Source organism: Pinus tabuliformis, chromosome 9, assembly GCF_031772625.1.
Source record: "Pinus tabuliformis cultivar Carrire ecotype Pingquan chromosome 9, CPIR1, whole genome shotgun sequence".
NCBI lineage: Eukaryota > Viridiplantae > Streptophyta > Pinopsida > Pinales > Pinaceae > Pinus > Pinus tabuliformis.
The window spans coordinates 1,457,283,709-1,457,299,056 of record NC_142307.1 but is presented as its reverse complement, the minus strand read 5'-3'; positions in this window follow the sequence as shown (position 1 = coordinate 1,457,299,056).

Sequence of the window (15,348 nt, the reverse complement as noted above, 5' to 3'; positions counted from 1 at the left end):
CCGATCTTATTCTTCATTAGTGTCCAATTTAGCATCCTCACCAAATCTTTTTTAATTAAGCTCAAAAAGGCTCGATAAAAACTTATGGGAAAACCATCAAGATTGGGGGCTTGCTTTGTCATGATCCATTGACCAAGTAGCACCAACCACCTAATATTTTATTTCCTTCATTAGTTGCTGACTAAGTCACCTGACACGGGGATTCGGGATTCGTACACGTTGACCCCCCGGAATAGGACATGTAGGATTCATTATGTAGGATTTGTATGTACTATGCATGCTATAGATGAAGATCTATGTTTGAAATCAATAAATTTGTATCATTAATTAAAATTTGTGTAAGAAATATCTAATTTTTCATATATATATATATAATATATATATATGAAAAATTAGATATTTCTTACACAAATTTTAATTAATGATACAAATTTATTGATTTCAAACATAGATCTTCATCTATAGCATGCATAGTACATACAAAATCATCAATGTTGGAGTTAATGTGGCTTGGCAAGATCATCAAGTCAAAAGGTCAAAGGAAAATTGAATAAAGAAAGTTTAATATAAATTTAATATAAGCTTAATATAGTCAAAAGTTAAAAGAAATATTATTAAAATTATATGTCCTTTTATCTTTTATATAGAAAGGACCGAGAATAATTTTATTAATATATCCAAATGTGGTTCGTATCCTAATGTCAAAATCATATCCTGCGGCTTCAACCTTTTTAAATATTCAAAATAGGATTTTTTCCTCCTAAAAAACATTAAGTTGGTTCCTTAATCCATGGGTTCAAAAGACTATATAAAGACATCATTCCTAATCTTCTAAAGCAGTATGAAATGAATATCATTTTGAGTAATTGCGAGTTCTAAAATTTCACTTCAGACTTGTGGAGCATCGTATATCAGACAAGAGATCTTTGGATTGGAGTTTCGCTTTTCAAAAGGATCAAGGGATCGTTAATTTTCTAGCGAATCGTATCGGATACAAGGGATTTGGATTTGCCGGGGGTATATCAACGAATAAGGTTACTTAGGTTGCTGAATGTCAGAATCAAAGACTATTGGCGTAATACATGTTAGAAATTCTCGATCTTTGTTTATCTCAAGCTCCTTATCTTCAATATATAAAGATTGAAAGTGATTAAAATCTTCCTACTTTATTTCAAAAAAATACATTAACTTAGATTTACCTTCTGGCACAATTTATCTAACTCTTCCATATTTCTCTTGATTTAGATTTGTTATGAAAAAACTAGTTTTTTGATCCCACGTCTTTAATCATACACTTATTGATTTTAATCTCTAGTATTCCTCTTCTTACCTGCACAATTTGTAAATCTGTCTGCTCAATTCATTTTCCATATCTAAATGCCAATCCTCCACCACACTATTGTCCATCAACAATTGATGCTACTCCAACTCCTTAACCAATTCAACCTTTTTTTTTACCAGGAGGAGTATATTTTTCACGCGCCCAGACTCTTAAAGATTATTTTTCCTTTTTCAGCTTGGATTCCCAATGAAGGTCAGAGATCCAGAGACGGGTCATCCAAGATCTTTTAATTATTTCTGGAAACCCTTCTTCTGCTATCCATCCTAGGTTGAAACAGAAAGGAATAGGCACCAGTGGTGATTTGACTCCACTTGATCAACTAATATTGAGGAAGCACAATATATTCCATGAATTTCTATGGAGTAAGAAGTGGTCCAGCCTTGCTACTATGTGTCCCTCTCCACATCTTCTACTTTTCCAGTTAAATTAACCTCCCTTTGGAATAATATCAAGTAAATCCCATTAAGTTATTAGATATTTTAATCTCTCTCTTTACAAATCTCTTACTAGATTTCCTCTTCTTTTTTTCTGAAGAATATAAAATTGTATTTAATTCCCCTCCAACTATGCTATTTTGGTGCCATTGTGTCTCCTTTAGAAAAATTAAAGAATCCCAAAATTCACTTCTTCGTGTCCTTTCTTTATAACAATATTGTTATCCAGTGTTTAGATTTAATATTGTCTTTTATAGTAAAAGTTGAATCTAACCAAAAATTTCCCACACAACCTGAAGCTCTCTGAGAACTATGAGCTATCTTTGTATTTTCCCTCCATAAAGGTCTAATGGAGATTAGAACCTCAATTTCCTCAATTTTGTTTCCTGTAGGGGTAAGATTAGGGGCCTCTTCTTCTTAACTAAAGCTTTTACAAATCGGGATTTTGTTGTGCCTCCATTCCCCTAATATGCCATGAGATAATTTTCATTACTTACTTTGAGGTTTTTGGAACTTTCTTCCTCCATTTGGAGATCCTTCTCATTCCTTAAGCAAAGTTAATTTAATAATTTCATTGATTTGGGGTTGACTCACAAATTTCTTGGTTTTATCTACCTCATTTTCTCTGGTAGCTTTCTTGGAGTGTCTTCCCCACTTTTTTGTTTCTTTCTGTTTCTTGACTGCTTACCTCATTAGCCCAATTGATTTTATGGGCCATATTTGTTGTCGGGATCTTTCCCAACTCCCCCATTGGCTCCTTTAGTTTCTTTGGAGTGTTATCAGTTGATCTTTCTGTTCTGAATAAAAGGATTTACACTACTTCTTGTTCTGCTGGAGTATTTCCTTCTTCCTGCATTGGAGTAGAGATATGTTTGTTTCCTTCTGACTCCTTTTTTTCTTCTCTTAATGGCTCCTCTTCTTCTCATCTTATTGGCTCTCAAATTTCCCCTTCCTCTTGTTCTTCATTTACCATTTCTTACTTAGAAATTTCTTTGCATTTATTGTTATTTGGATTTACTTTTTATGATTCCTCTTGTGATTACAGAGCCTCAAAGGGGTTTGATGAGGTCGAAGCTGCATTCTTACCTTAGGTTGGCTAATTTCTATTTTCCTTTTCCTTTCCTTTTTTTCCCCTCCTTCATTTTGTTTTCAATTGCTTGTCTCGCGTCACTATTTTTTCCTCACCTTTGTTTGTCTAGACCTTCTTGAAATCTCCTGTGAAATGGCCATAGTCATGGAAAATTCTACATTTGAAGGGAAATTTCTTATAATCCATCACTTGAAAATGGCTCCATTCACCTAGAGTGAGGTTGATCTCTGATGGTAGACCCTTCTCGAGATATACTTCAACATAAATATTTGCACAAGTGAATTGAGAACCCTTAGGCTTGGCTCTGTCCAAATAATTCCTTAGACCATTCCCAATCACTCTTAGATAGTTGTCACTCCAGCATCATAGAGGAAGTATTGGGAGTTTTACCCATATAGGCATTAAATTTGGGATAAATTCATCTGGATTAAAGGCCAGTGTCCATTTTTTCAAGTACATTCCTCTGACCCCAAAGAAATACAGTTCATTCTTGAATATTACATCTTTGTATTCTTTGAATTCAAATAGGAAAGAAAAAAAATCACTCCCACAAGCATATAAACCTATGTTCCCTTTCAACATTGGTTTCCAAGTTTTTCCAGCCATTGGTCCATAGACTCATGGGATGACCACATAATAGTGAATTTTTCTACTAATGCATGTTGATACAAGGACAAGGAATTTTTACAAAAACCTAGAGGCTACACCACTGAGGGAATCATTTCTGCCTTCTTGAAAAATTTGGAGTGTGCTTCCTTCCTTTGTGGTTTCCTGGAGATTGATCAAATAAGGGCCTGAAAAGTTGTTGTCTCATCTGACAGAGGGCGAGGATCCCCCTCCGAACCCGCCATTACAATATCTCAGCTAAGGTTTCGCCAGGGGTTCAGAAAGTTGTAGAGTGTGTTTTTATGTAACAATTTAAAAAGGGGAGCCACCAATGAAGAATTTATTGATTATTAGAGGGAATGTTAGCATTAGGAGTATAGTTTCATGCGCCAATGTCACTACAATTTGTCTGCACTATCAAGTATAGGAATTGGCCCAAAGATTATAATCAAGGGTCGCAAAATTATGAGATTCCAAGGAAATCATGGAAGATAACTATCCCTTATTTTAATGGCTCATTTAGTTGCATGAATAAATATTGGGTGTAGAAGTTGGATGCATAATTCCAACTTAACCCTGTGACAGAAAGAAAGGGAATCTAATATGATACATTGCACTTGCAGGGGGAGGCACACAAATGGTGATACTATGGGTTAGTCACCATAGGACAATGTAGTATCACCTCTTACTTAGAACTCACACAAAAATTGATTTATCAATTTGATAAAAAGGACCTTGAGTTGCAGTTTAGGGAGATTGTGCAACTCAGGCAGACAATGATACAAAATACTTACATATTCGAGTTTTAAAATACTGCAATCATGGTGATTGATACATCGAAACACAAATTGATTATGTTGTTCATTGAGGGCTTATCCAAGCCACTATGTGGTTGGGTTAAGGCCTTTAAACCAAATTCATTATAGGATGCTATCATGAAGACTCAGGATATGGAGGACATGGTTCCTAAACCTCTCCTTGAACATAAGAATCGACCCTCATTGAAATATTGGGTAGGGAAAAATAGGATAACAATGAGGCTTGAGAGGAATTAAAGAGAAATTAACTTTTTCTTAATTACAAAGATCATTGGGTACTAGGTCACAAATGCATGGGAAAAGTAAAAGAGCACTATATAGAAGTATTCTCTGATAGTGATGAAGAAGGAGAAAGGAACCAACTCTAGAAAATGGGCATAGTAGTTTAGTTGATGAGCCCCCACCAGCGAAAAAGAGAATTGGCACTATAATAACCAAACTCTCATGTGCTCCTAGATCTAATACTTTTAGGGTCAGAGGAGTGGTGCAAGAATAGAAAGTCATTATTCTATTTGACACTAGATCAACCCACAATTTTATTGACTATGCCTTGGTTTCCAGAAAAACATTCCTACAGAGGAATTTGTGGGGTTTGATGTGGAGGTGGCTACTGGTGCTAGGATGGTGTGTTCTAGGAAGGTACCACAGTTAAATCTAAAGATGGGACATTTATTTTCTGCATGCAAGGGGCTAACTCGAGGTTCAAGAGAATTTTTTAACAAAACCCCTACAAACATTGACCCTTTCAGAAACACCTACAAGCAGGTGAAGTCCCATCCGAGGCATCTAGGGGTAATTGCAAGAACCTGAATAGTTTTATAGTGATGAAGGAGAGGGGGACCTTAAGTTATAATTACCTAGTTTTCCCATATCTAGCATATCATTATTAATATTCAGAAGAAAAAAATTATTCATGCCCAATTCTTTAGAAAATATGTATTAATGTCATCAAGCATACATTTTAAAGTAGTAATATCATGAAAAATAAACAAGCCATTAAACATTACACAAATAGATAGACTAAGAAATCAAACATATCTATTTATTATCATTGTGGATCTTCAATTATAACCATACCATCTTGGCTTGCCATCCTTAGTAGATCATTCATCATTATAGTGCAAAAACATACTTCCCCATATCCATGATACACACACACACACACATATATATATCTAAAATTTTGTTTACGTCTCTCTCTATATGTCTAGGTGCATCTCTTACTCCTCGGCATCGATCTATTTATAGGTTTGCATTTGGACGCAGGTTGGCCAAAAATCCCTTAGTAGTAAATTATTACTATGAGCTAGTAAATATTACTATGGGCTAGTAAACTAGGAATGGTTTTGCCTAAGACAAAATTATCCCAATGGCTTTCCTTATATGTTACACTTCTGCACAATTTATTCTCTTTGCAACTTCCACACACTATCCCTCAGCCAGCCTTCCTGTGTGATACCCTCTTGCATGATATCATTCATGCATGATGCTCTTCTGTACAATTCCCAAAATTTGTTACCCAAAAGAACTTCTCGCAGACTAATCACTAACAAATGATTTATGTGGTGGAATTGGCCAACACCAATGTTGTATTGGGTATTCAATGGTTGGTATCTATAGGGATGCATTAGAATAATTACCAAACTGTGGAGATGGAGTTCACCACAAAAAATGACTAGAAGTTTCTTTTGATGGGTATGACCAATGGCGCCCCTAGGGTGGTTACAACCTAAATGATGGAGAGTATTTTTTGGCATGGTGATATATTTTGGGCAGTAGAGTGTTTGATCACATCATAGAAACCTTCAAATAGTATCCGACAATATCATGCATATATTCAATAATTGTTGAATAAACATGACAAGGTATTTAGGGACATTCCACTTGGTAGACTTGCTGACAAGGGGTTTTAGCAAACCATTGAGCTTGAAGAGGGGGAAAATCCAGTGATAAAAACCTTGTATAGGAATCCAAAAATGTTCAAGGAGGAAATAGAAAAAGCGATAAAGTATTTATTAGAAATTAGGCACACGAGGTCTAGTTCTAATTTGTTTGCTTCATCCATTGTTTGGTCAAGAAGAAGGATGGGATGTTGAGAATGTGCAATGACTATCATGCCTTCAACAAAAAGACAATTAAAACATGTACCCTATTGTTGGGCCCTAGATATGTTATCGTATTGGCTATCCAAACCTTTAATTTACAATCCATATTCATACATTTATAACAAATTCCGTAACTATTAAATTGTCAATTTTCGCTAAATGCTTCATTTTACATTGTAGTTAATTATTAATGATTTCTTTCATTTTTAATGATTAAATGAGTTTTTAACATGATTTTCCAATGACAGTTTACTAATATGTTTATGTGCCCAAACAAAAAGTTCTAGTACTGGAATTTGACAATTCGGTACTTATATCAGTTTCGGTACTAAGTAAAGGTTAACATATTGGCACTTCTTGAGATGACATGGGTTGCAACTACATGTTTATGGATGGATTTATGTTCACACCTAGCTCACATGTGAAGCTCAAGACGTTATTCAAAGTTACATTCAAACCTAAATTCCACCTACAAAAATTTGGTACCAGTTTGGCATTTTCCTGAAATTTGGTACATGATTCTGCACTTGCACACCAACAACTATGGGTCGTTACGTCTATATTTGTAGTTATGTACAAACTTGGAAAAAATTCAAACTAATTCCAAGTGGCATTGTTTCCATCTCCAACAAATAATTTAATACACTCCCAGATCATAACAAGGCTATTTTTAAATATTATTTATTGTTTTAATTATAGTACGAGAGTGACATTTCCATGGAAGTTGATATAATCCTTTGGACCATCACTTCCTCTCCATTGTAATATAAAATAAATAGCTCTGCATGACAACAAGAAAGGAGAGGACACAAAGAGGAATTCTGGGATCATCTTTTTGAGTTGGTTTTTGTAATCAAATTTGAAGTTTCACTTGTAAACATAAGCTGGAGTTTTTTTTGCAATGGAGATTTAATTATTGAAATTTGAGCATCATACTGGTTTGAATTAGTTGTTTTGAATGTTTTGAAGTCAGGAAGGGCCCCTCGACTCAGGTAATGCCCTGGTTTTCATTTGTAGAGTAGGTTAATATTCAATTTTAGTTTTTTTTTTTTTTTTTTCTATTTGCAGATTTTATTTGATGGTATTTTCAATTTTTCAATAAATTTGTATTTCACACATTCTTAGATCTATTAATCTACTTTTAGATCTGTTAAGTAAAAGGCATTATGATCAGATTAGAAATAATATTCTCAGGCTTAGGAGTTAAGAAAACTTGAATTGGTTTCTTAATATGTTTTCATACCCAAAATTTTAATCTACAAATTTTTGTACTTAATTCAGTACTAATATTTAGAATTTGAATTTACAGAATTTTTGTACTTAATTCAATACTAATATTCAAAATTTCAATTTCCATCCTTTCTATACTTAATTTGGTACTAGGTTCTGTACTGGGACACGGTATTAAACAATATGTAATTTGTAGTTTAAGATTCTTTAATTGATTGAAACTTTGCAACTACTTGGTATAAGATTCCTACAACAAATAAGAACCTACGATATATCTCTAAGCCTACTTAAAATTTATTTTTGTACTTTATTAATGCATTTCTTGTAGCTTATTACCTTGTCTTTTTTTACTTGCCTCACATGCTTTTGCTTATAGTTGTCAACATTTACTTTTTTTTTTTTGCAATTTACTTTTTTGCAACATGTTTAATGATTTTTTGTATGCAACACTATAGGATTAAAACCACTGAAGTCTCAAGACCTAATAAGCTACATAAATAAAACCACATGAACACTATATATTAGTAATGCAAGATTGTGGTTTAGAACCCGATAAGCATTAGATTCCCACAATGTAGTGACACGTGATAGTCCTTAGTGATTAGTTTTTTATAGTGTTAATCATTAGCATAGGTTAAAATAGGCTCTAATCCTGCATTTCATGTGCTTACATCTCTAAGTATTACGATCCTGGATTCGATAATTAGATGTTGGAATTAGAGTACATATAATTTTACCAACATTTTTGGCACCGTTGCGAGGTAGGTGCTAAAAATATTAGAGCATAGTTGTTTTCACAAGTTTTTTTTGCATGATTTTAGTTCTTGGGACATCTTGGGGGCAAAAATAAAATGGTAAGATGAGAGGTAAGAACGTGCACGTCCAATTTGGTGGGGCTTCTCTACCTTGTTGTTTCCTTCTTTTTTTTAACAAGTGTGTTTTCCTTTAGATTAATTCATGAAAAGAAGAGAATCCTAACTTGTGTCAACAAATAACTTGGTGACAGCAGGGTCTTAGTAGCATGGTGGCGCTTCGAGTACGTGATTGGGGTTTGATTGCATTTGTTTTAATTGTGTTTCCTTCTTATTTATTTATGATTTTTAATAAGAATTTTGTACACTAATCCATGTGCATCACAGGGATTAGCAACAAAAAAAGAAATATTCAAGGATGATCAAGAGTTTGGAAGAACTCTCTCAAATCCTAACAACGATTGGGGTCTCTTCTTCTCAGAAAGAACACATCTTGACACTAGCCAAGAAATTATCTTCCTGCCTAGAAGCAATAGAAGAACAACAACTCCATGAATCACACCCACATGCAGATATTTACTCTTGCAAACTTGTTGAGGAAACTGAAGAATCATGGACTACATTCGATGGAGAGCAATAATTAGAACTTGAGATTGAATAATTTTTTACATGCCTATCTACATATCCTCTAAGAACACAAGAGGATAATCATATAATGCTAGAAGATCTGCATGTCATGGTAAAGGAGGATATGCCAAATGATCCAAATAAAGAGGTAAACCAAGAGCAATTTTTATTTTGTTGAAAGTTGGTTTCAAGTAACTGTAAGGCCATACCAATCCTTCATTCTTCCTTATTTCTTGACATCATCATTAAAACAACTGGTTCTTCATACTCAGGTATGCCTTAAATATTATATTTTAAATTTGATATGAATGCATTTTCACACCTATTACACACATGGTTACATTGGAAATACTCCTATACTTTAGGAGAGGAATTTCTTTTTCTCATGTAGAATGGGATAGTAAATAAATAATTTCTACATATAATAGTTAGCTTAGTTCTAAAATATAGAGCATCATCTTTCTCATTTTTTTTTTTTTATAATTGGGAATGTTAATAATTAAAAAAACAACTAGTTCAAAATGGGAGATCTATGTTCTTTTTGCATATTTATGTTGAGGTCTCTTTCAGTTGCATATTCTTTTAATGAATATTTCCACTTAGTCTTATTTTCCAATAGAAACATGGTTCAACTATTACTTTTCTTTCCCACTTATTATTTCTTTTTGATAGTTAGATTTGTTTCTAGTTTTTATTTTCAATGAAGTAAGTTATGACCATTATGTTTGGAATATTATGTGAATTTGGAAATGATTGCATTACAATGTCGTCTGGTATTGCATACCAAGTATCTGGTACCTTGTTTTAGCTAATCAATACCCATAATTTTGGTACCGATTTTCTATTTTGCAAGACAAATAAGGATTCCAGGATTTTGTTGGTTTGGGATGTTGAAATACGAGAAGAATACTGATACTCAAAAGCGTAAAAGAAATCTTTGTTAGGTCCCTATAATACTAGTGATTCCCCCATTACTATTGTCGTTGTATCCCTTATTACTATTGTTGTGCCCCTATTGTCTCCATATTATTATTATTGTGACCCATAGAATCCCTCTATTGTTATTTTTGTGCCTTTATATTATTATTGTTAGGTCGGCTTGGTTATATTGTGACCCCTTAGACTCATATATATAGAAAGGAGGTTTTGTCATTTGAATCATCCAAGAATTGTTCATTTGTGTATTGTAAAGGAGTTTTCCCCCTCGAAGATGCTGAATTCTAAGGTGTTGATCTATCTTTTCTATCTTTTTGTGAGTTGGTTTCATAACATTTGGTATAAGAGCTTTGGATTCTAGGGTTTCACTGCTTCAAACAAGTCATCGTGGCATTTGCGCTATAATTTTTTTTCTGCAATGTTTCAGACGCTAAAAACAAAACCCATTTTGGTTGAAATCATTTGAAACCTCGGGTCCAAATTTCAGAGATTTTTGCACTATATTTGTGGAGATATGATCTGAGGAAGTTGGCCTTTTTGCAGACTCCCGAATTATGTTCCAAACAGGTGAACTGGAGAAAATCGTTATAACTTTTGTTTTGAGCATCAAATTGAAATTTCGTAAGAAGGTACAGAAAGCAAACAGTCTGTAGTTTCCTGTGTATATTTTTTAGATCATAAGGTCAAAACAATGACACGTGGCACTTCATACAAGTTCGCTCTTTTGAAAAGGTGTATAATCAAGTCATCTTGGGAGATTGTGCATCTCTTTCTTGGAGAATCTAAATTCAATAAGACTAGTGGCATTGGAAAGAGGACGTAGAGGGCTACTGCAGGTTACAATTTTAGAACTGGAAGATCTGAAATTACAGAGATACATCAGATGCAATATTGAGCTCCTACAAGGTGAAAAAAGGTGTGTAGATTTTTTTTAAATTTTTGCATAAGCTTGGTTTGAAAAATTAGTTTGAAGGAATTCAAAGGGCATAGTGAAGAATTATTATCGATAATTGATGCCCCAAAGAAAGAAAATGGAAACACCTAGTAAGCAACCTGAAAGCTCTAGCATGAATCATGAAGAAGAGGAAGAAATGCAACATGATATATCAAAATTAGGATACCAAGTGCAACAAATGTCACTTGCACAAAAAGTAACGGAATCTAACATGGATGGTTTAAAGAAAGATGTAGAAGCTAAGATGAATGGTTTACAAAAAGGCGTGGAAGCTAAGATGGATGGTTTAAAGAAAGTCATAGAAGCTAAGATGAATCACGTGGAAGCTAAGATGGACGATTTGAAGACAAATTTGAAGACAGATTTGAAGACAGGCATGGAAGATTTGAAGACATATTTGACAAAGTTTCTACAAGAAATGCTCACTAATAACGAAAGTGTAGTAACGGAAACTCATGATGAAAACAAAATAAATGTTAATCATGATTCCATAGACTCTAACGTTGGATCGAAGAACCACCATGTTCCAAAGATTGATATGAGGAAGTTTGATGGCAAGGATCTCGGAACATGGATACTACAGATGGAGCAATTTTTCGATCTCCATAATGTGCAAAACACACAAATGGTACGTATTGCAACTTTATATTTGGAACCAAATCAGTTTATATGGTATCGATGGCTTTGCTCTCATAAACAAATTGTCCCTTGGGCAATTTTTACGGAAGAAATGACAGCACATTATGAGGATACAAAAAGCAACACGTTTTTTAGCCAATTGATAAATCTCAAACAAAAGAGTTCAATGATGGAGCACATTGAGGACTTCCAAAAATTGAACATAAGGGTTAAAGATATTCCAGAGCAGCATAGGATTGATGTGTTCATAGGGACTTTAAAGGATAATATCCAACATTAGGTTCGCCTTTGGGAACCTAATTCATTGGAGAAGGCATTCAAGTTAGCAAGAAAAATGGAAAGTAAAATTATGGCAACCAGGAAGCCTACCACTCACAACTATAAAGATGGAAGTGTTGTTGCCCCTAGCCTTACACAACCTACAAGGTTGACTCCACAATAGTTGGAAGAAAAAAGAGCAAAAGGGCTTTGTTAGAGTTGTGATAGCAAATACACTAAAGGTCATAAGTGTGGTGAGAGGAAATTATTCTACATAGATTGTGAAGAGGAGGAAGAAAAGGAACAAGAAATTTCAAAAGAAGAGGATATATGCCAGGAACAAACCCTAGATAAAGAAGAAATGAATCTGACCATATCTTGTAATGCATTGGCTGGAATTACCACTCCTCAAACCATCAAGATAGAAGGACATATAAAGAAGAAAAGGGTAATAGTGTTGATTGATTTAGGAAGTACCCACAATTTTTTGCTCAGGAAAGTGCCATAATATCAAGCTATCCATGGGAGAATATGTATTAAATAGCCCAATGCTTTCCATTCCAATGGGTGGTGTTGATGTTGTACTAGAAGTCCAATTGCTACAATCCTTGGGTACAATAGCTTTTAATTTTCAAGAACTTTTCATGAAATTTTCTGTGGAAGGAAAGGAAGTTGAATTAAGGGGTATTGCAGGGAAACCGGGAAAGATAATAAGCTCTAACAGTATGACAAAGCTTCTAAAGAAGGAACAACGATGTGTAATTGCACAATTATGTTCACTAGATGTTTCCACATCAAAATCATCTATTTCTCTAGATCTCCAAAAAGTCTTGGACAATCATTCCAAGTTATTTGAGACTCCCAAAGGTCTCCCACCTATTCGTGATCATGATCACGCTATTCATTTGATTCCAGGAAGTGTTCCTTCAAACATCAGGCTGTACAGATATCCCTATGCCCAAAAGAGTGAAATTGAACGTATGGTTGCAGAAATGCTAGAGGTTGGTATAATTCAACTAGTCAAAGTTCTTTCTCTGCTCCAGTAGTATTGGTGCACAAGAAGGATGGATCTTGGTGCATGTGTCCAGATTATAGGGAGCTCAATAAGCTCACTATTAAAGATAAATTTCCCATTCCTGTCATTGATGAATTATTGGATGAATTGCATGGATCAATTTACTTCACCACGTTGGATCTTCGTTCAGGATATCATCAAATCAGAATGAAGACTGAAGACATTCCGAAAACAACTTTTAGAACTCATGAGGGTCATTATGAATTTTTGGTCATGCCTTTTGGCCTTACCAATGCACCTTCTACATTTCAAGGTTTGATGAATTCCATTTTCAAACCCTTCCTTAGAAAATTTTTGTTAGTATTTTTTGATGATATACTAATCTACGGCAAGTCTTGGAAGGATCATGTTGAACATGTTGACAGGGTACTCAAACTATTGAAGGAGAAACAATTATATGCAAAAAGCTCCAAATGTTTCTTTGGAGTACAAGAGGTGGAATATATGGGTCATATTGTATCTCATGAAGGTGTTAAGGTAGACCCTAGCAAAATTAAAGCCATTAAGGAATGGAAAATCCCCACATCCATAAAGCATCTGCGAGGATTTCTCGGGTTGACAGGGTATTATCGCAAGTTTGTTAAGAATTATGGGAGAATAGTATCACCTCTAACAACATTATTAAAGAAAGATGCATTTTCATGGACTCCAGAAGCAACAAAGGCCTTCGAACATATTAAAGAGGCAATGTGCCAAGCACCGGTCTTAGCTACACCAGACTTCACAAAAACCTTTATTGTGGAATGTGATGCTTTAGGAAATGGAATTGGTGCTATTTTAATGCAAGATGAAAGACCCATTACTTTCGAAAGTTGTCCAATCAAGGGAAAGTATTTACACAAAGCTATTTATGAGAAGGAAATGTTAGCAATACTACATGCACTTAAGAAATGGCAACCCTACCTAATGGGAAGACACTTCAAGGTAAAAACGGATCATGATAGTCTTAAATACTTTTTAGAACAGATATTATCCTCTGAAGAGCAACAAAAATGGGTCACAAAGATGTTGGGTTATGACTTTGAAATCATCTATAAAAAAGTGAAGCAAAATGTTGTGGCAGATGCAATCTCAAGAAAGGATGAGGATGTGGAAGCATTATTGTGCGCCATTTCTATTATCCAACCAGATTGGATAAATGAAGCAAGGGAGGAATGGAAGAATGACGAAGAAGTGTGGGCACTTATTCGAAATTTACAACAAGATTCCAGTACATCTGATACATTTAGCTAGAAAAATGATTCGTTATGGTACAAAGATCGCTTATACCTCTGTAAGAATTCCCAAATCAAACAAAAGATTCTTATGGAATTGCACACTTCTCCCTTAGGAGGGCACTCAGAATTTTTAAAAACTTACCACAGGGTTAAGAAGGAATTTTTTTGGGATGGCCTTAAATTGGATATTCAAAAGTTTGTGGTAGAATGTTTGGTTTGTCAACAAAATAAAGTTGAAACAATTACGACCCTAGGTCTATTACAACCTTTATCCATTCCAAGCCAATGTTCGGAGGAGGTTTCAATGGATTTTATCACAGGTTTACCCAAGTCTGAAGGAAAGAGTGTCATCATGGTGGTAGTTGACAAACTTACCAAGTATGCACACTTTTTTGCATTATCATATCCATTTAAAGCCAGTACATTTTCTACTGCATTTATGGAAACAATTCAAAAGCTACATGGAAACCCAAAAATTATTGTAAGTGACAGAGATCCCATTTTCACTAGAAATTTTTGGACAGAATTATTTTCTTGTCTTGGTACTCAGTTAGCTCATAGCTCATCTTATCATCCTCAATCTGATGGGCAAACTGAGATAGTAAACAAATGTTTGGAAGGATATCTTCATTTCTTTGTATCTAATAAACAGACACATTGGTTGAAATGGTTGCCTTTGGCTGAATGGTGGTATAACACTTCCTTCCATACTGCAGCAAAAATGACCCCATTTATGGCACTTTATGGATATCAAACACCATCCATCAAATCATATTTAAGAGAAAATTATAAGGTTCAAGCAGTGGAACATCACATCGAGCATCAACAACAAGTTCTCCAACTCTTAAAGGATAACCTCACGTTGGCGCAAAATAGAATGAAACAACAGGCAAATCAACATCGCATTGAAAGAAGTTTTGATGTAGGTGACTGGGTATTCCTACAGTTACAACCATATAAAAAAATGTCCCTCAAGCAAGCTAAGAAGGATAATAAATTATCACCAAACTATTATGGTCTGTACAAGGTGTTGCAAAAGATTGGTACTATGGCATACAAATTGGAGCTTCCTGCAGCTTCTCGAGTGCACCTAGTTTTCCATGTTTCATGTTTAAAGAAGGTTATAGGCGACAAGCTCCCAGTTCAAACAATATTGCCAAAACTTGACGAGGAAGGAAAAATTATATTGGAACCGGAAGCAGTCACAGAAACAAGAACTCGACAGTTACGAAATCGATCAATTTCGGAGTATCTCATCAAGTGG